The sequence below is a fragment of the Macrobrachium nipponense genome, chromosome 6, assembly GCF_015104395.2.
Source record: "Macrobrachium nipponense isolate FS-2020 chromosome 6, ASM1510439v2, whole genome shotgun sequence".
NCBI classification, from domain to species: domain Eukaryota; kingdom Metazoa; phylum Arthropoda; class Malacostraca; order Decapoda; family Palaemonidae; genus Macrobrachium; species Macrobrachium nipponense.
This window is the reverse complement of record NC_061108.1, coordinates 100479243-100502553: the sequence shown is the minus strand read 5'-3', so window position 1 is coordinate 100502553 and position 23311 is coordinate 100479243. Positions and strand designations below refer to the sequence as shown.

The window sequence follows — 23311 nt, the reverse complement described above, 5'->3', positions numbered from 1 at the left end:
AAACCTACCCTATTAGTAGTGGCTTTTGAAGCTAGACATTCTCCAGTTGTCCTGGTCCTAATCATTTCGCTCTTATCTACTTCGCCTGCGAAATTAAAATTCCCACACAATTGGAATTCAGGGACCCAGAAGGTATTTCCAGTAAAGTTCATGGATTACGTTATTTTCCATTCCGAAATAGCATTAATTGAATAACTGGAAAATAACTGAGCTGTGGCTGTTCTAAAGAGTAACATGCGTCTGGGCTGCATCAACTGCAGGTAATCTCCATTCCTTTACGATGATATTTTGACAACCAAAATCATCAACTATCTATCTAGGGGGAAGGGACATATTCATTATTTATTTGGAAATATTCATAATTATTGGGTCTGTCTTTTCCTTATCAATTTCACTGTGCACGTACAACTGTGTAAATGATAACTAAGTTCATTATGTCTTAGCATGAAAAGGTTTTAAAACTTGTTATTTGATTAAAAAAACTGATGACTCACTAAGAACGCCATTACTCCAACCAAGTAAAATTTAAGATATAATCTGACTCCGTTTACTGAAGGGTTCCATTCATCATCTAACATGTGAATCTGCGTCTATCTTCCTATCAGTTCTGTTCATCACTGTAGCAGTTTTGGGCACAGCCTTCAACCTAAAACCCAGGTTGTCAACTGTTATCTGAGATACTATTCTTATAATTGCTCGTCTGAAGATGATCAGAGAAGCCAGAGACTGCCGTTCATGGGCGTGAGTAATGTTGAAATATGCTGTCATCGAAAATGAGAAGACAAACGTACAATATATTGTGATGGTGTTGTTGCATGATACTGCAGTATCCTTCGTTGTGTAATGAACCGACGATTGGACAAGGTTAGAGAGAGAGAGAGAGAGAGAGAGAGAGAGAGAGAGAGAGAGAGAGAGGAATAACTGATAGTCCCTGGGGATTTCCTTGGGGTTCAGTGGCACCCAATACTTGCAGGTGGAGAACGAGGAGAAGGCAAACTAAGCTTTTATTGGTAAAACACACTAAAACCATCACAGCCACCGGTAATAACAAAAGTACTCGAACCACATAATTAACGAAGTATAACGTTATCGAGGAAGACGCTAAGAAACTTGGCTGAGAGCAGGGCGCGAGCGAGAAGAGTAGGAAAAGGGGCTGACGGGAAGGTAAGGACAGGAAGACCAGGTGGCAGGGAGCAATAACCAACACGGGCCCCTTAAGGGAGTTGAGGAGGAACCTAGTGAAAAGGGGGGCGGGGGGAGGGAGAAGTGAGATAATGAGGAGGGGAAGAAAGGTATGGGGTCTAAGGCGTGAGGTGAGAGACCGCTGAAATTCTGGCAGTCTAACTGTGTCGGTTGTAAAGTGAGGATCCCTAGAGAGAGCGAAGGAGAAAGCGGCAAAGAGAAAAAGGGTGGAAGAAGAAGTAGAAGAGCAGTTGCAAGATAAAAATAAAAACACACACGCACATACGGAAGGGTAAGTCATGCATTACATAATTGTCAGTACGTCCGAGTTTGCATAGATTCATCTAAAAGTTGTCTCCTTTTATTGCACAAATGATCTAATTTTCAAACACACATTTACACACACACACACACACACACACACACACACACATATATATATATATATATATATATATATATATATATATGTTATATTAAAAATTGATATAAACTTGTCAGTTAATAATTCGCTTCTTGGTTCTTCCAAGCTGGCGGAAAGATTTCCTATTTACATCAGGTAGCTGGGAAAGCAAACTACCATTTAATTGAGTTTCGTTTAATTTAAAAACCGTATAAAAGTCTGAACGTTTCTGAACTGCCTCGGTTCCTTCGTCAGCGGAGAATGAAAGCACAAGCAAAGAAGGGGGCATTTGTATTCTTCATGCATAAATGAAATGTGTGTGTATTTGTGCACATATATATATATATATATATATATATATATATATATACTAATGCATTTACACACAAACACACACACACACACACACACACACACACACATATATATATATATATATATATATATATATATATATATATATATATATATTATAATTTATGCAACATAAGGGGGCTTCAGAAGTAAATAACAAAAACGGCCCTGTGCCATTCAAACTTTAAATAGTGAAGCGTGGATTAACTTCATAAGTAGCAAAACGTCCACAATACTATGAACATTATACGCACCTATACAGAAGACTCATGAGCAGCACATCAAACCCTTACATACATCCGGCGTCAGTCACCTTTAACTTGTAAGCACTTTCCAGTTTCCCAGATGAACTGGCTGTTCCTTTTCAATATCTTTCTCACGATACGTATCCAATTATTCCCCTTCGCACTTCTTAATGATACACTGTTCTCTCTACGTTATCGTCACCCAATCTCCTCGCATGACCCTAACATCTCAAGATACCTTCATCCAAACTTCCAAGTACATCAACCCTTTTGCTACTGTATATCTTCATATCTATCTGCACACAACACACACACACACACACACACACACACACACACACATATATATATATATATATATATATATATATATATATGTGTGTGTGTGTGTGTGTGTGTGTGTGTGCATTCTTTTATATGTACATAATGTACATGTTTATAAATATATAAACTTACATATTATATACATACGTGTATATGTATGTATTATATTTAGTGAATAACTTGATCACGAAGTATATAAAACGTGATGCTATGTATAAATAAAGGTTTTTCCTCCGTGGCAAAACCTTTATCTATTATATATAGTATAATACACACACACGCATATTATATATATATATATATATATATATATATATATATATATATATATGTGTGTGTGTGTGTGTGTGTGTGTGTGTGTGTGTGTGTTTGTATTATACTATATATAATAGATTAAGGTTTTGCCACGGAGGAAAAACCTTTATTTATACATAGCATCACGTTTTACATACTTCGTGATCAAGTTATTCACTAAATATAATACATACATATACACGTATGTATATAATATGTATGTATATATATTTATAAACATGTACATTATGTACATATAAAAGAATGCATGAACCCACACACCCATATACGCATAGCACCAATATATACAATACATATAATACAACACACACAAAACACACATATATATATGTGTATGTGTGTGTTTTGTGTGTAGGTAGGTATGTATATACAGCCTGCGACAGATAGGAGAAAAAATGTCTCGAAAGTCGACTAAAATTTAGTATCTCCTGTTTCCATTTATCCTGTGAAATCTAAATTATGTCAGTAATTAATATAAAATATTTGGAATTTGAATAAAATCTTTATTCTCTTGGAAGGAGAGTGACGTCTACTATTAAGGAATATAGACGAAAAAACCTGGTGGAACACAAAAATATAGAACAGATGACAAAATCTGGTGGTAGTATATATATATATATATATATATATATATATATATATATAATATATACAATACAGAACAGATGACAAAACCTGGTGGAATAAAAAAAAGAACAGATAACAAAATCTGGTGGAATATAATTAAAATAGAACAGATGACAAAGTCTGGAGGAATATATAAAAAAATAGATGACAAAACTTGGTGGAATATGAAAAAAATAGAACAGATGACAAAACCTGGTAGAATATGAAAAATGGAACAGGTGACAAAATCTGGTGGAACATAAAAAAATAACAGATGACAAAATCTGGTGGAACATAAAAAAAGATAACAGGTGACAAAATCTGGTGGAACATAAAAAAATAACAGATGACAAAATCTGGTGGAACATAAAAAAGAGAACAGTGACAAAATTGGTGGAACATAAAATAAAAAAAATAACAGATGACAAAATCTGGTGGAACATAAAAAAATATAACAGGTGACAAAATCTGGTGGAACATAAAAAAATAGAGACCGATAACCTTATCCTTCCCGCAGCTCTGTTGTCTATATCATCCTACTTAAAACTGAACAAAGATATTCAAATAATGTTAAAGGTGAACTTCGGACGGAATGACTGTGAAACGATAGCAAAGCCCGTCTTGAAATAGCGAACAAAACAGCTACGTTGCTGAAAACGGCCATTCTTCTCCTTCTTTTAACCGATGTTATCAGAGACCAGGACAGATGAATGTTCTCAAGCGCAGTTGTGAATTTTTTTCAAAGGCCGTCAAAGTATTCGTTTGAATAATAAATTGGTGCTTGTTGTATCTTTTGCTAACACATGGGCGGCACTGTTTGCTGGTCCCAGTTTATAAATGATCAGAGCAACATTGTCGTTTTCAAACGCATAGCAAGGATTTCACGCCAACTACAGTCGCCAGGGTAAAGGTTTTCTATTTTCTAACTTTAATGTTATTCTTCGACTCTCTTCAAGTTGTATCAACGTGAAACTCTACCAGTATGAAAGGATAACATTCAACTCAATTATTAACTGCAATTTAATATTCTTTATCAATCCATTATTTGGTACTTGTGGCCTAAAAAAAGCCGTGTTTAAATGTAGTAGTGCTAGCCTGATTTTGCAGCAGATTACGAGAATTTTTTTAATGATAACAATGTAGTTTATTTATTATAAAATGCAAAAAGTGCAAATACCTATATAACTACACACATAAATGCCTATTATTATACGCATACACATATGGTATCTTAAAGTCTTGACTAAATAGTACAGAATTAATGTGAGACAGAGAGGTTCGATGTGCTACTGATGGCCCTGTTGTGTAGGCAGGAGGCGGTCGATATCCCGGAAAGAAAAAGAAAAACTTTGTTTTTAAGACATGAACGAGTTTTTTTTATGGATTCTGCCCATCTGCGTGTCCTCCTCCAGAATTTGAACCTGGTTGCTCTTTAAGGGCACACATAAAACGTCAGCTTAAAAACTGGTTTAGTTCCATGGATTGGCTTTACAATAGCCACTATCAATGACACCGAAAGCACATTAGCTGCTAAAATATTTCAACGGAATTGAAGGGCATAAACTTGTTAATTATTTTCCTTCTATGAGAACATTGCTCAGACCATACATTTTATAAATAGCTATACCCCTTAAACCCTTAAGATAATATATATATATATATATATATATATATATATATATATATTTACATATATATATATGTGTGTGTGTGTATGTGTGTGTGTGTGTATGTGTGTGTGTGTGTGTGTAGAATCTACTGGTCATTTTTAGTAGATGCATATGTAATTGTAATAGCCACAATGGCCTCTTAACTTCTCAAATTCTTCGCCCATTTTTGTGGATGTCCTTGTTACGACAAAGCTTTAAGATCCAAGTGCAAGAAATTTGGAGAAATCACGATGTCCGGTAGCGGGAAACGAAGCCAGTTTACAATAATTACGACGAGTCCACTGACCAGGTCGGCAACGTGACCTTGTCGTGATTATGGTAACCCAGGTTCGTTTCCCACTACCAAACATCATAATTTCTTCATATTTCATATTTCTTGCACTTGGATGTTAAGGTTTATATATATATATATATATAAATATATATACAATATATATATATTATATATTATATATAGACATTCATATATATATATATATATATATATATATATATATATATATATATATATATCTGTGTGTGTATGTGTGTTTCCGAAACGCAAATTTATAACTACCGCTAACATTGATTGAAAAAAAAATTCTGTTTTTATTCAGTCCAGAATCTTTTATGATTCACGGGCTTAAATAGTGTGCCCTTTTCATCAAAACAATGATAGAACTGCTTTTAAATGCCCAAGCCCATAGACACTGGATTGGTATCTATACTCGTGGTCCAAATAAGATTAGTGGCAATTGTCATAAGGATATTTTCAAATTTCTAATTAGTAATTTCGGAAGACATTCAGGGAGAGTTTTCTCAAAAGAAGCCCAGTTATTCCTTTTTTATTTCCCTTTACATGGTCATAATCACTTGTTACTTTTTGGCAATGCATACTGAATCCATACTAATTTAATATGCATCGCAAAAAAGTGGCAAACGAGTAGGGCCATGTAAAGGGGGAAAAATAGATGGAATAATTGGGCTTCTTTTGTGAAAACTCTCCCTGAATGTCTTCCGAACATACTAATTAGAAAATGGAAAAAATCCTATGACAATTGCCACTAATCTTATTTGGACTACGAGTGTAGAGACCATTCCAGTGTCTATATATATTACCATATATATTATACACGCGCGCACGCACATACACCACGTATATATGTGTATATAATATATATATATATATATATATATATATATATATATATATATATATATATATATATGTATATCGAGCTACAATGTCCTTTAATATCTAATTCGCTCTACTCGGAATTAATATATTTTCATATATGCTTAACCGAAGGGGAATTTTTTTTTCTCGATAATAGATTTACCTGTACTTGGGCGCGAACGCAGGTACATTATAAATCCAGGAACGTCAGTGGAAGCTATAACCACCCAACCACCGCTTCCACTGACGTTCCTGGATTATAATGTACCTGCGTTCGCGCCCAAGTACAGGTAAATCTATTATCGAGAAAAAAATTCCCCTTCGGTTAAGCATATATGAAAATATATTAATTCCGAGGTAGAGCGAATTAGATATTAAAGGACATTGTAGCTCGATATATGTATATGAATCACGGTAATGTGATATGACTTATATATGATGTATGTATATATATATATATATATATATATATATATATATATATATATATATATATATATATATTATATTGTGTGCGTGTATAATATATTTAAATATTTGTATATATGTTTTCATGTGTACTTGTTTTCATGGACTGTAAGCGAGCACTGTAAGACATAATCGATAAATTACGCAATGATCTTTAAAAAGTTATTGAACTTTATAACAAAAAATATATTTTCCAATGGTATTTTTTGCCACAATAATTTTTACTTTCTCTCAAATGGTAATCAGTGACGAAGCAGTTTTAAAACGTAAATTAATAAAACGAACGATTTCGCTAATCTTTCGATTATGAAAAAAAACGGATGAGCGAAACGTACAGTAGCATTAGTATGTTCAATAACGATTTGCATTTTTTCGATTACTTGTATAAATTTCTAACCTAAATTCAGAGTTATTTCATGCATGATGTAAAGTCACATTTGCACTAAATATTTCATCTGACAAACTGAAAACTTACGGGAAGAGTGATGCGAATTGAATGAAGAGCGTGGTCGTTAATACTTTATAAAGAAATTACTACAATACTTTATGTTCTGTAACCTTCATAATAATGATACCTAAACACTTCAAGCAGCTGGAATAGCTTCTAAATATTTATTTATGCTTTATCTTTAGACGACGCGATTCCATACGTAAATTACGAAAGCGTTTTCCCTCTGCAGGAAATGCTTTTTTTTTTTTTTAGCAAGTCTGTTCCATTCAGGTTATATCTTGTCGCAGACAACTATCTACCATGTACATAGCTCAGCGGGGGTGCAATAGGTTTTCTAGGGAAGTATACCTTACGGGTATCTTCTCAAGATCGAGCCCATACGTTGTCGCAAGGATGCTGGTCAGATTTAATAAGTGAAATGTGGAGAAGAACCCCGTAGATCTAAGAAACTCTGGCCCTTCTTGGGGAATAGTTGCATCAGAGAACTTTAACTTATTCATCAATCTAAGAATATTGTAGGCTTTTTCCTAATCTCTGAATAATGTTTTGCACAGTTCGTATCTGTAAGTAAAATGTTATCAACAAAAGGGGAAAGAGAGAAGTAAAATTGAAAACTCGCTTGACCTGTGACGTGGCTTGTGACCGACTGCTGTGTGATTGATTCACACTGTTGCTTTTGTTATCAGTTTCTTTTTTCGCGATTGTATTACTTTTTTTTCGAATTCTGGGAAGTGTTGAGAGTATGCATCAAATAACGTATTGTAGGCGAACTCGTTGTATACAATAACTTCTATGAAAAATTAAGAAGCCCTATACACTGACCGAGGATCAAGACCTTGTGTTTTCACAAGGCCACCGTTATATAACAGCTCTTACTGAACGTTACCGCTCCTCGTTCAGATTTCTCCTTTTGAAACGGGGTTATTCCCCTCTGGGGATATTCGCTTCAGCATCAATGGCCCTTTACACTTCTGCCATATTTAGGCAGTGAAATGAATTTTTAATGTTTTCATATCGTACCAGCCTTCTAGGCTGGCACTCACGAGAGCCATTTACAGCATTGAGGTTTGTTTTCCATCAGCTAGAATTGCCTTGCTTCCCAAAATCGAGTTTTTCGCAGTCTTGTAAAACCAGATATTTTATGTGATTATCTATCATTATTCTTTCGTCGTCGTCTTTTTTTTCCCTAGCCATATTAGTTTCCATCTGCAATTCCCTTGGGGGAAATAAATATATGTTAGAAAGTTGGTGTTAAAATACATTGCCTTTTCTTTGCAAAATTGAAAATGGAATTGGAGATTGAACTAGTATGGCAAGGAAAAATAGATGATAATGAAACTGAAATAGAAAATATAGATATTCCAATAAAAAAAACATAAGGTTTTACATGAGGGCGAAAAAGTAGTTTTTGGGATGCACAGCCACAAAGCTGATGGAAAATCTTAAAGTTATTAATGGTTCTCGTGAGAAGACTATGCGAGAACGTTGGCGTGAAAACAAAAACAATATGTCGATAATAAAGTATGTTTAATAAAACTAATTATGATGTGGAAAATGACAGACGATGTAAGTTTGCATATACGGAAATAATAAAGAAACGGGAGAAAAGGAATGAGGAAATCGGAAGGGTTATATAATGGACATCGCATGAAAGAGGTGACGTGCATGCAGAGAGAGAGAGAGAGAGAGAAGAGAGAGAGAGAGAGAGAGAGAGAGAGAGAGAGACTGCAATCTGTTTCATGACCAGTAATAAACCAGTCGAGTGTCCACGGGGAGCTATTTTATCGTGCATACCACAGATAAACCAACTATTTTAGTCAAGTAGGGTCACGTGGTCTTCCAAGGCAAACAAACGCTGGGTTTTTGCGATGTTCGCAGACCTCGATTAAAAAAATATTTCTTTGATGTTTCTTTGAAGAATTCTTTTTTTTTTTTTTTCCAACTTCAAAAGTCACTTATCGGCAACCCTTCTTTGTAAAAGCGAAAAGATGAAGCCTAAATATACTTTCAGCTCTTCCTACACACTTAAGCAAATGCTAATACATGCTTTATTAACAACCACACTCGAACGCATGTTAGAATGTTCTCATCTTTGATACTCTATGGGATTTAAAAGTCGACAATACTTCATGTCGGTTTAGGCAGAGCGACAGTGTCCTTTTCATAGCACTCTTCAAACACATAATATAAGAAGCATAAAATCCTGTGTCACAGAGGACTGACTGGCACAGACTGTAAGATGTCAACCTTCTATATAAGAGAACCACACAATACAATAGACACGATAAGAGTCAGGGACATAGTGCCATACACTGAATAGCATCTGTGGTACTGGAATATAAAATTTAGACCTAAAGCCAAGCGCCAAGACCTATGAGGTCATTCAGAGCTGAAAGGAAAATTGGGAGTAAAGGAGGTTTGAAAGGTGTCACAGGAAGAAAACCTCACAGTTGCACTGTGATATCATTTTTAGGAGAGGTTGGAAAGTAAGATAGAAGAAAGAGAATATGAACGGAAGTACATTAAAAGGAAAATAAAGGGTTGCAGTTAGTTGCTTACAGTATATCGCGTGAGGTGCACTGATAGCACTACCCCCTCCCCCAGGACCATCTGTGGTATAATCAAGTGAGAATAGAACAGAATATAGCTGAAAGGGAGATTGCAGTAGGTTCGAAAGGTGTAATAAGAGGAAAACCTCAAAGCAGTCGCACTGTGAATCAATTGTTAGGAGAGGGTAGAAAGTCAGATGAAAGAAAGAGAATATGAACGGAGGTACAGTAAGAGGAATGAAAGAGGTTGTAGCTAGGGCCCGAAGGGACGCTGCAAAGACCATTAAGTAATGCCTATAGTGCGCCACTTTCGGTGCACTGACGACACTACGCTTCTACGGGGTAATCAAGTGAGATAGCCGGAATATTGACAAAGTATTTCTACAATCAAGTTTACTTGTATCCATAAACTATAACGAGAATATAATTCATCTGACATCAGAAGTGAAAAATGATACACTTATTTCCATTCCTCTCCATTTCAGCCTTGAAATTACAGTCATACTTTGTCCTCTAGGCTTTTTCACGAATTCTAATTTTGGAATCACCTGTAAGATCTTAAAAGATAATTACTCTACCAAACACGTAAGGATATCACATGTGAACACTGACAATACATCGTCCCCTTCCTAGCAAAATGCCGAGTATACATTTTAAAAAAATATTTGAGTTATCTGCATCGACGGTGATTATAATTATCACTGAATTCTTGTTTCAGCAAAGTACCTAGGATTTATGGTGAAAGTGACACATTTGTTACTTAGCTGAAACAGGAAGTCAATGATAAAATCACCGTCGATGCAGATAACTAAACAAATAAAAAAAATGCATAGAGTATATATATAATATATATATATATATATATATATATATATATATAAAGATAATGGCATTACCTTTATTTATACATAGCATCATGTTTTATATATTTCGTATATATTATAATATATATTAATAATAATATATTATTATATATTATAAATATATAGATATATATATATATATATATAGGACACTTCTGGAACTTGCATTCATTTCCCGGCGGTTAGATAAGAGTGATAGCTATATTTATGCGAACAATGACGTCAACCGATATTGGAGCAAGGTTAACAACAAGGATATTGACAATGGGAACTACTATATTTATAACAATGCTGACGGAAGCATGATGAAAGAAGAGTGAAGATTTTACTTGACAATGATATGACTGCGCATCATCATTTCATTATTCTTTCATTAACAAAGAAAGTCAGCAAAATGTTTGATTTACTCCTTTAAAAGACCTGCATGTGAACAGTGGTTTTCTTCCCCTCAATATCCGGAGGAAGCCATCGCAGGTAAACACAGTGGAAGGCGATGTTTTTCTGCGAACGCTTATGGTGCAGACGCGGTAGATTGTTTGGAGACAGATAGTGTTTAGGTGAAGGAAAACAACGTTTTGGCAGGTCAAAGGAAGGGACATAAGTATCCTGGTATTTCAAGGGTGCCTGCTTGAGGGGTGGATGGCGCAGTAAATGCAATGGGCGTGGCTCAGTGCAATGCTGATGAATTTTCAAAGCCATAGGTTTCGTCCGTGATTCAAAATATATTTACATGCGTGGGTATGTTAAGGCACAAATACCCGAGTGCCTTCTTGTATAGTATGTGCTGTGTGACATGTTTTGGTAACTGTTTTTATATTCTGTACTGTTTGTCTATGATAGTTTTATTAAATATACCTTCCAGGCAAATGTCAGTCATTTGCTAAGAAAAAAACCTTCGCCATTTCTTTTTGTTAAAACAATTCCTCAAATAGAAGGAAAATGTAAGAACTAAATATAACTAAACCATTATACACTTTGCCCTCCACTTCTAAACTCAACGGATAAACCTTCCACAAAATTGAAAGCTTTTCTTTTGAGGGTTCTCAGTTACTAGGCTAAAGACAAATTGTTCATCCTGATTTCATTGGCAACAGCCTTGGAACATTGCTCATATAATATGTCAGTACAAAATCCTGCACTGCTGGTGCACTATTTTTGAAGCGACTACCAAGAAAGGAAGTGGCAAGCGTGATGACCGGCAGGTGAAAAGTTAAAAGAGCTTGTCCTAGAGGAGAACCGGATGGTCGAAATCTTTTCAAAACCAATTATTGGTATTCACGTACAAGAACGCTGTTAATGTGCCCAAACGAACAAAGGTGTGTATTAACTCTGGGACCACAGTTTATTCCATTGACTGGTATCATGTGGATGAAGGAAAACTAACCTCTCTAGTCTGTATTGATTATAGTATATCTATTTCCACTTTTCTTACCCTGATTTTGAGGCAGTCCTTCAACAAGTTTATTCTAAGCATCTTTTTATTCAACCTTTCATGTTTGGCCATGTGCGGCATTGTATATATATTCTTATATATATAAATATAATATATTTATATATATATATATATATATATATATATATATATTATATATATATATTATATATTATATATATATATATATATATATATATATTTGGTTACGTTTATGTATTTATGCATATGAAGTGTTCTTACATACCCACGTAACCTTATTATCCTTATAAATATTGTAAGCCACAAATATCAATATGGGATTAACTATGAGGACGACTTGCACCCGATGGGAATTATAAATGACAAATGCATCTGTTCTGACCGGGATTCAAAGTGATGAACTTTACTGAGCCTTCCTCTGCCTGAAATAATTCTGACTAACTGCCCCACACCAATGCCTTACCAGTCGGAACAATAGATGTACACGGGGCAGGAATCATAATATGTTTAGATATGAAACGGTGATCAGCGCCACTAGAAACGAAGGTAACACACCAAAGGGGCAGCATGTGTTCTCTCCTGTATCAGACGGAGAGTTAGAGGTGCCATCTGAAGGCTGGTCTTGAAGATGGTCTCGGCTACGACCATCGATTCTACATGTTTACCTAAAGGGCTTAGGAGCTGCGATGTTTTCATGTGCAGGCTTGACTGTTAATTGAAAAGTCGTCGATCTCCGACGCAGGCATGTCAACAAGAGGACAGATCTTTCATTGGCGTTTTCATGTCTGGCTTCTCAAAGACAGACCGTCGCGCTGCTTCATCTTGCTTGCCGCACTTTTATTTGCTCAATCAGCTGCAACGTTCAGGTGCAGTCTAAGAGAACGCAGCGAGATTGTATACTAGGATTTCATAATGAGATTAGGCGGAGATGAAGGATGTTAGGAATTCGGGGACTGTGAATTCCCAGCCCCGACCCCCCCAAAAAAAAATACTAAAATAAAATAAGATAAAAGTTGAACGGTGTGGCCAGTAAGGGCTTAACTACACATCGAGGATGACTAAAATGGAACTGGCTTTTACTAGGATTTTTTGGCTACTGACTGGGCGAAAAATGAGTTAAAAGATAAGAAAATAAAAAGGAGACAGCGTAAGCAAAGTATGAAACACATGGCTTGGTACAACAAAAACTCAAGCAAGATCGTTTTGGGTGTAATAAAGAAAATAGAATCTCTGTGTAGAAAAGGTCAAAACTAATCCCTGCTTTGCTAATATCTTCTATCTATCCATACACAAGAATAAACGAACACATCAATTCTTCCTTATCTCGATTTAAACATTTTAGACAACTGTCTATGATAATTAACTTCGTCTTTATCAAGGAGTCAATTTCTGTGACATACAAAGAACGCAGAAAACAGGAAGCTGATCTTTTCGTTTTAAGTTTCTTTCAGTTAAAATTTTTTCCATAAGATCAAGCAGCATCAGTGGTTCCCGAGGAAATGATATAAGAGACAACTGAATAAAGCACACCTGAAGAACTTAGATCAAAGAGATAGGACGAAGTGCATCAAGCGTCATCGTCAAACAGAAATAAAAACAAAATCATCCAAAACCGTTCTCCTTTCCCGATAAAAAAAATATGAGGCATAAGTATGAGACATCGCCTGAACACCATCGACTGCGAATATTATGTGAAACACCTTTATCCATTTTCATCATCTGCTCAAACTCACGTTCACTCTCGCCCTTCCAACAAGTCTCTCCTTCCTTCCAACCAACGTCTTCTTCTTCTTCTTCTTCTTCTTCCCTGTCCCCCTCAGATCCAAACTCCCTCCTCCCCATACGCCATTTTGGCAAACTTTCGTGGAGGAGTTTCAGTCTTTTTCCCCCCTTGTTGTCCCCTCTTGCTTTGCTCACTTGTCTTCTGACATCAAAACGTTCTCTAAAGGACAGAATCGAGGAGGAGGGTAGGAGGCGGACTCTGAAGGGGGTGGGGGATCCCTCCGTCTTTGGAGTGGATAACTAGTGGGCGGGGAACAGCCGGGTATGAATGAGCATGCTTAGTGCCAAGACAAATGAAGGTAAGTGTGTGGGTTTAGGGTTATATGAGAGAGAGAGAGAGAGAGAGAGAGAGAGAGAGAGCTAAAACGAAGAAGGTAGTGCTCACGAAAAAGAAAGCCAGAAAGAAAGATAATCCGACTGAATACACCCATTAAGAATCATAGGGCCAAATGCACTAGAGAACGGTACCCACTGGACGTCCCTTAGGGGGAGTTCTAACCTAAATGAGGCGAAAGGGCCAAGATGCTTAGGGCTGAGAGTATGTGCAGTAAACCATCGCGGATCCATTCACAAAACGAGTTGTCATCAGGGAAATCAAGTGTTATGTGACATTTCACTTCCTCGATGTCGCTGAGGTTTTATGGGGTCGTAACCGCGTTATGTGATTGACTTAATTCCAAGAGGACACGCTCCGGAGGGCGTCATCTGGCTGTAAGTGTTGCGATTCATTACACCTTGATGGGGTGGCAACTAAATATAACGGCAGACATCGCCTTCATCCATCTTTGGGATGAAGACACCTGCACGCCTTTATGACCTGTTTGAAATGATTCGTCACGTAAAATCTAGTCAAACTGGATTCATGACAAACATTCATGAAAATAAGTTTATTTCACTATGACGAACACATACGTGCATGCATAGTACATGCAAGTTGAAATAATGAAAATGGCTATATTTTATATGGTGTACTTGATAGAAGTTTAGTCTCTGTTACGAACAGCACTACGCAGTCTTTCAATAGCACCAACTGCAGTCAATCTTTTTCTATGATTCAAAGCAGATCGCGTAAGACTTGATTTATGAAGTTGCTTAAGCTACCCAGTGACGTCACATCCCACCAGTCACGTAAACAAAGAGGCAGGGCGACTCGGCACACGGTTCACAAGTGGCTCGCTTTCCTTGGCAGACCGTATAAAACCTCCTTAAGCTTTTTCTCTCTCTCTCTCTCTCTCAATATTCTGCTTGAAAATACATTAGAAGAATTTTATCCTCTATTCTCAAGGATTAGGATTTATTCTGTATTTATTTATTCCTCTTAGTACTCTGTGTTCCCCTGTGTCATTTTGGTAGCCGTATCCTCTTGCGTATTCCCCAGTCTTATAGTTCTGGCTGCAGTGTTTGTTTTGGCAATCTTTAGTCGTCACATATAAGATATTCTTGAAGTTCTGAATGCTAAAATCTTTCTCTGAATCTGCCTTACGCACATAACATTTCATTCTTATTTCGTCTATTTTCGAAAATCTTCCTTGCGATGCATTTGACCGCATAACAGTTTCCTTCTGTTTTCTTATTTCGTTTTTTTATTGTTTTATAACTCATACAGCTGCTTAGATGAAACATAAAAAATTAGAGCAATAACATCTCTTTCTATTTCCTTTGGCTCAACTTAGGTTGATAATCTTTTCAAAAACTGTATCGTGTGGCTCTCTCTCTTCCCCAACCCCGCCCCCATCCCGTTAGTCGATTGTATCACACGCATGATTCTGGAGGGACATCTTTGCTCCAAGCATTAACGATCCTCTTCAGCAATGACAGTCACTTAATTTCGATGCGCAGCGCTTTTCGCTCTATATCACGTGGTATCCAGGCATTCATGCTCAGTTAGTATTAACGCTCATCTGGCAGCGAAGAATTTATAAAGCGTATCTCCTGGTGGGACTGGGGTACTTTATCAAGCAAGGATTCAGACAGACCACAGCCTGTCTGGATTATTTCAAAGCTAGTTACTTCGCTTACTTTACTTTTAATGGGGTGTTTTATATTAAGATCAGTACTTTTCTAAGAATTACACGGTGACCTATTGAGAGGGTAATTGCTATTACTTTTGATGACGAATCGTTTACGGGATGCTGAAGTAGGTTCGTTGCGACAGATGTATGTCAAGAGGCTGATCAATAACAGGTATACCTAAAAAGGCCTACTTTCACAGTGCAAATGACATAAATCGGTGTAAACGCGCGGGTGAACAATCTGTCTCGTGTGAGCACAATACCGCAATAGGGCCACCTGTAAAGGTAAACTTGCTCAGGTAGAGAAGTCAGGTGTGTAATGTATCTTATGTTCAGCCTCCGCCGGTTGAAGTACTAATAACTGCTTTTCTTTGCTGTCTAGAAAATCTATATAAATAACAGAGTCAAATAATTATAGCTACATTAATATTTTCACTTCTTTCTTATTGACAAAATTGGCGTGAAAGGATCAATCAAATCATCAAGAAAAAATGGAACTCAGACTTTCAGTTTATTCTTCTCCTTTTTTTTGAATAAAAGAACAAATATAATTTTTTTTCAAAATCTCTAAACGAATTTAGTTCTTCTCTCTCTCTCTGTTTCAAATTTTTGCAAATAACCGTGTCATCCAGTTATGGAATAAATGAGGAAATATATTCATAGTGTTTTTGCTTCGATCATTATAAAGGGTTGAACAACTTCTTTAAATGAAAGAATAAATGTATTCAGTTCCTTCTTCCAAAATCACACTTTTTTACTAAATCAAATTTTCCAGAATACATAATGAATACAATTACTGTCTTTCTTTTCCTCTGTCTTGCAGCTTTAGTGTTATGCTTCAAACAATTGTAATCTCTTATTATTCTGATGCCTTCCTTTATCTAAACTTATAGCACGCATTCATTTTGTAGTCATGAAAATGGCATGATGTTTGTCTAGCCACTTACATTTTGAATAACGCTACACACACACACACACACACACACACACACATATATATATATATATATATATATATATATATATATATATATATATATATATATATATATATATATATGATAGTTACATAATCTCTGACTTCCTGCTGTTACTGCAACTTAGCTAGATACTTCCTGGAGTGCTATCCTTTGCTAAAGAAAAGTAACTTGCTATTTCTGTGAAGCATGATGCAGTCATACTTAGAATTCACTTGTAGGGTCGCCAGTGTTAGTGACCGAAATGTGAGGGAAACGTGTGAGTAATAAAATGAGAGAGAGAGAGAGAAAAAAAGTAGAGTCGAAGAGTAGAGGAAGACGACAAGGTAGAATTAGCCTAGAGTAGCCAGCTAGTCTGCTAGATCTCCGTCCGTGCGGCGTGTTTCTAATTCCTCGCGGTCAGCCAGGGGCTATTTTCAGCCATACTATATCCGCGAGATATCCCCCAGTTGATCCCCAATTAAATCAGTGTTTCTCCTGCTTTTTCATCTCTTAATTTTCTCTCAAAGGAGCTTTGTTTATAACAGGCAAACATTCTCCACTTATTTTGCTTTCTGGGTTTTCTTTTTTTTACTAATGGCCGTCTGCCAGTGAGGGAATATTTAGCATTATCGACAATTCTCCCCAGTGTCTGACAATATCTTTCTCTTTTTTATGATCTTATGTTTAGAACGAGGGGACATTCCTCGACATTCTTGCTCTTGTTTTTTCTTTCCTCTCATTCCTTGTCGGCTCGTTTCACACTTCTAGAGCTCGAGTGGCATTTTCATGAAGGATTTTCATTGTCTTGCACTGTCTGTATAAATTATAACTTGGTAATAAGGAATGAAATGGGTTTCCAAAGGAACTATAAGCAAGACAAATCATCCACATTTGCTGTGCTGCGTGACTTTGTTGATTAGCATACGAAGTACTTCAAGTGGCTACAATTATTTTTAATTCACATTCCATTCTTTTTTCATTTCTATTTTCGGTCTTTCCTCCTTCTAAACTGGCGTCTCGTGTTATACACTTTTAGAATTCACGTCCTCTCTCGCAGCTTTTTGTTACCAATCGTCCGAAGTGAAACATTTTCAGCAGCTATGGTGACGTTCGTTCATCGGTTGTCTTTGGCAAGCACCCAATCGACAACAAAGAAACAAAACATCCCGGGAAATAAAAGTCCCTTCGCGATGATTTAGTGTATTCAAAAGAAGGGACACAAAACAGAGTAAACTTTGCTCGATTTCAGAGAAATAGTTCGCCTATATTCCGTATAAAACGGCCTTACGTCCACGGCAGATTTAAAAAAGTTAGTGACAAATAAACTTCAGGATTCGGTGGGTTATGGAGTCTAAATGCAAGTCAATTTAGCTTCAATACAAGGATATTCTTTTCCATAGGCTATTAGTACGGTTATGGACTACTCTAATTCATGTATTCCGAATAGTCAGGCACAAACACTCGAATTACATCTTATCAGAAAAAATGTGAACAACAGTGATGGTATGAAGATATATACTAAGAAAATGCTGTCATCACACTATATATATTAGATTTGTTCGTTATTTTTTCTGTCTGGTTAAACCCAACTCGAGATAATCAAAGGAAAAATAGAAAATCTTCTATAACTAGTCAGTCTCATTTTTGCAGATGACTGCAGATAAGAGCTAATGGATTTATCATTACTAAAGTGAAATGTTCTCTACCAACTTCAAATTGTGATGAGCCCTTTCGACTTCAAGATATTTTTAATGAAGTATTATTTGACCTGATTATATTCAGCATGAAATATTGTCCCCAGATTATGATTACATATACTAGTCAAAGAGGAAAGCTGCATATCATGTTAATGGACTTGTGTTCCACATGAGGGACACGAGAAAGCCATAAATTCAGAATGAATTTATGATTTTTCGTCAACGCAAACATCATAAATCTGGTATATTACCCATAGATCAAGGATCAACAACTGAGGTGCCTGTGGCTTCGTGGTCCTAATCTGCTTTCAGATCTACAATCATTTTGGTTTGGCCAGAGGTTGTGGGAGTCGCGCGATGTTGATTGATGTAGGTGATGTTTTCATGGATGTTATCGACGTTCTTTCTTCGATATGATATGATATTTTAGGTTTAATTCTGAAATTCGGGGAAAGGAATCTTACTGAATCACTGGCGTCTGTATACACGGTCCAAAAAGACATATGTTTTTATTATGGAAAAAGAGCAATCCTCAAAATAACAAAGCTGAATCACAAAAGCTACACATTTGACCAATTTTCATCTCTAAATCTTTCCCTCCACCCCAGCTCCTAAACGCTCTTCCCCTCCCTTCCCCTCCCTTGTCCCGCTTTCTTCTAAAATACCACCCGGGGCAAGGCACTGACAAGCTCGACCTATCAGATGAACGAGTTTTCGAGATCTGCAAAAGTCAAGAAAAGAATTGTGGAAGGTAAACACTGCCACCCGCTACAATGGACAGGGAAATCGTAAAGATAAACAGCCTCCCTTCTTGGTCATTTTGGAGAGACGCTTGTGTCTGTCTCAAGCTTTCGTTCCTCGACAGAGATAGCCAACACCACACGTTCCGAATAACTTTCTGAAACTATATCAGAAAGATTTCGAGAGTATGCTTTTCCAGCAAGAAAATCAGAACCAACGCGAGATTAAGTCATTCCCGAGTAATTATTGAGTAGGGTGATTTTAATGACAGAATATGAACAATTTTAAGGAATTTGAATGACAAGTGAATACGATGTACCAAGAGAGTTTACTAACGTCAGCTGGGGTCAAGAAATTGACATGGTCTGCTAAATTCATCCCTAATTACTTAGAACGGAAGGCCATATCATTCTGGAGTCATCCCCTCTGAAACGGAAAAAAACGTGTTTTATATATATATATATATATAATATATATATATATATATGTATATGTATATATATATAATATATATAGTATATATATATATATATATTATTATATATATATATTATATGATATATGATTAAAAAATCACAGTAGATGCACGTGACTTCATAAATAAGCGAATTCCATAGGAAAATGATAGTCAGAAATCCAAGCGCTTTCGTCTTTACTCAGACATTGTCAAGGAGTTAATGAGGTACAATTGGAGAGAAAGGTCTCAGGTACAACACAAGATCAAGAATGCCAGATGGTTAATTGTCCAAAGGGTAAAAATTAAAAGAGATAATCCAGGATTATCGGATATCACACGGTCACAAACCTAAACAGAATTACCCTAACCGAAATTACAAAGTTTCTTTACAGTCCAAAACATGTAAAAACTGAATATATTAATTTTGTTGCTTATATTTATCTACAACTTTTTTTCATTATGAAAGCATCAAGTATAAATAAACCAAGACTTAAATTTAGAACATTTCTATTATTTGACTTGATGAAACAAGATTCAATGATATTCCTTTTAACTGTGTCATTACATGGGATTAAGGCTCTTGCTTGACTCCAGTTAATAGGATGGTCTAAATCTCTCATATGTACGAATAATGCATTCGATATTTGCCCAGTTCTCACAGAATACTGATGCTGTTTGAGACGTTGTGAAAGAGATTTACCGGTTTGTCCGTAATAGACTTTATCACACTTTTTGCAAGGAATTTCATATATGCAGCCTGGAAGATCTTTAGGAGAATTTTTGATGATTAAACTCTTGACATTAATATTACTGAAAACAACATTTATGTTAAAAATCTTTAAAATTCTAGGAATATCTAAAAACCTTTCATCATAGGGTAATTTTAGAATGTTATTCTTACTAAATTCAAGTTTGTCATTAGTAGAATAAAATGTTTTTCTAGCTCTTTTCTATGCCACATCTACAAAAGTCCTTGGGTATTTAAGTTTCATTGCAATATCATAAATAGTTTTAATTTCAGCGTCAATAAACTGCGGGCTACAGACACGTAAAGCCCTTAGAAACATCCCAAGAAAAACAGAGAATTTAACATTTTGATGGTGATTGGAGTAGTAATGAACAAAAGAGGCAATGTTAGTTGATTTTCGGAAGACTGAAAAGGTGAGATTTCTATCGTTTCTATGGACAGTTACATCAAGAAAATTCAAATTACAATTTCTTTCTTCCTCTACAATAAATTTTATAGAAGGGACTAAATTATTGAGATTATTAAGGAATTCCTGGAGATTTTCGTGAACTGGCCAAATACAGAAGATATCATCCACGGGTACATTAGGGGGAGAAGGCTTACACATAGCACCATACACAATACCTTTACAAATATTGATATCATCAGGGCATAGGTTTTGATTAAATTTTTCTAAATAACAAAAGGATTTTGAGATGTCGACACTGTCAAGGTTACCATTAAATACACCAAAGCTTAACTCATATCCCATGATTAATTTATCAGACAAACCAGTGGATAGTGCTACGACAGCGGCTTTGGTATATGGGTTAAGCTTTGGTGTATTTAATGGTAACCTGGACTGTGTCGACATCTCAAAATCCTTTTGTTGTTTAGAAAAATTTAATCAAAACCTATGCCCTGATGATATCAATATTTGTAAAGGTATTGTGTATGGTGCTATGTGTAAGCCTTCTCCCCCTAATGTACCCGTGAGATTTCTCCAGGCTTTTAAGAAAATTAAAGAAGACGATACAGTGAAAGTGACTAAAGCAGATAAATCTAATACAGTGGTAATAATGAATAAAAGGGACTATATAAGTAAAATAATGACATTGCTAAATGATACTGATACTTATACGAAACTGAGGTCTGACCCTACACAGACAGTGAACTCCCATTTTAATAAACAAATTAAATCCATTTTGAAGGGCTTGGACCATTTAATTAAACAGTTTACACCGCAATGCGCCTCCATACCTTATATGTATGGTTTAGTCAAGACACATAAAATCAATAACCCTATCAGACCAATCATTAGTTCAGTGGGCTCAGTTACGTATAATTTATCTAAATGGCTTGTAAAAATTCTTACTCCTTTGGTAGGAAACATTCCTAACACGAATGTTAAAAACAATGTTGATTTTATAAACAAATTGAATAGTTTAAATTTGAATTTTGATTTTAATATGGTTAGTTTTGATGTTGTCTCTTTATTTACAAAAGTGCCTATAGATGACTTATTTGAATATTTGGAGGAGGAATTAGAACGTCATGACATTCCCTTAAGTGTGGCAAACCTCATTAGTCTCATAAGGTTATGTATCAAAGATAGTAAATTTTGTTTTAATGGGGAATTTTTTGTACAAAAGTTTGGCATGGCTATGGGTAATCCCTATCTCATGTCCTTAGCAATATTTACATGGAATTTTTTTTAGACAAAACTCTTACCAAGAATTTTGCCCCAAAAAGTTATTTGGTTTAGATATGTGGATGATATCTTCTGTATTTGGCCAGTTCACGAAAATCTCCAGGAATTCCTTAATAATCTCAATAATTTAGTCCCTTCTATAAAATTTACCGTAGAGGAAGAAAGAAATTGTAATTTGAATTTTCTTGATGTAACTGTCCATAGAAACGATAGAAATCTCACCTTTTCAGTCTTCCGAAAATCAACTAACATTGCCTCTTTTGTTCATTACTACTCCAATCACCATCAAAATGTTAAATTCTCTGCTTTTCCTGGGATGTTTCTAAGGACTTTATGTGTCTGTAGCCCGCAGTTTATTGACGCTGAAATTAAAACTATTTATGATATTGCAATGAAACTTAAATACCAAGGACTTTTGTAGATGTGGCATGGAAAAGAGCTAGAAAAACATTTTATTCAACTAATGACAAACTTGAATTTAGTAAGCATAACATTCTAAAATTACCCTATGATGAAAGGTCTTTAGATATTCCTAGAATTTTAAAGATTTTTAACATAAATGTTGTTTTCAGTAATATTAATGTCAAGAGTTTAATGATCAAAAATTCTCCTAAAGATCTTCCAGGCTGCATATATGAAATTCCTTGCAAAAAGTGTGATAAAGTCTATTACGGACAAACCGGTAAATCTCTTTCACAACGTCTCAAACAGCATCAGTATTCTGTGAGAACTGGGCAAATATCGAATGCATTATTCGTACATATGAGAGATTTAGACCATCCTATAACTGGAGTCAAGCAAGAGCCTTAATCCCATGTAATGACACAGTTAAAAGGAATATCATTGAATCTTGTTTCATCAAGTCAAATAATAGAAATGTTCTAAATTTAAGTCTTGGTTTATTTAAACTTGATGCTTTCATAATGAAAAAAGTTGTAGATAAATATAAGCAACAAAATTAATATATTCAGTTTTTACATGTTTTGGACTGTAAAGAAACTTTGTAATTTCGGTTAGGGTAATTCTGTTTAGGTTTGTGACCATGTGATATCCGATAATCCTGGATTATCTCTTTTGATTTTTACCCTTTGGACAATTAACCATCTGGCATTCTTGATCTTGTGTTGTACCTGAGACCTTTCTCTCCAATTGTACCTCATTAACTCCTTGACAATGTCTGAGTAAAGACGAAAGCGCTTGGATTTCTGACTATCATTTTCCTGTG

General features: G+C 35.6%; 2 protein-coding genes across 4 annotated transcripts in view; one reads left to right on the top strand and one right to left on the bottom strand.

Moving 5' to 3' along the window:
• The window catches only part of LOC135216729 (intraflagellar transport protein 70A-like), a 351887-nt gene that overhangs the window by 307756 nt on the left and 20820 nt on the right, over nucleotides 1-23311 (bottom strand). The window lies entirely within an intron of this gene.
• The window catches only part of LOC135216730 (cytochrome c oxidase assembly factor 6 homolog), a 47475-nt gene continuing 25482 nt past the window's right edge, over nucleotides 1319-23311 (top strand). Inside the window, exon 1 of the mRNA XM_064252196.1 lies at nucleotides 1319-1474. The gene's annotated coding sequence lies outside the window, so the exon portion shown is untranslated. The remainder of the gene's footprint in view (nucleotides 1475-23311) is intronic.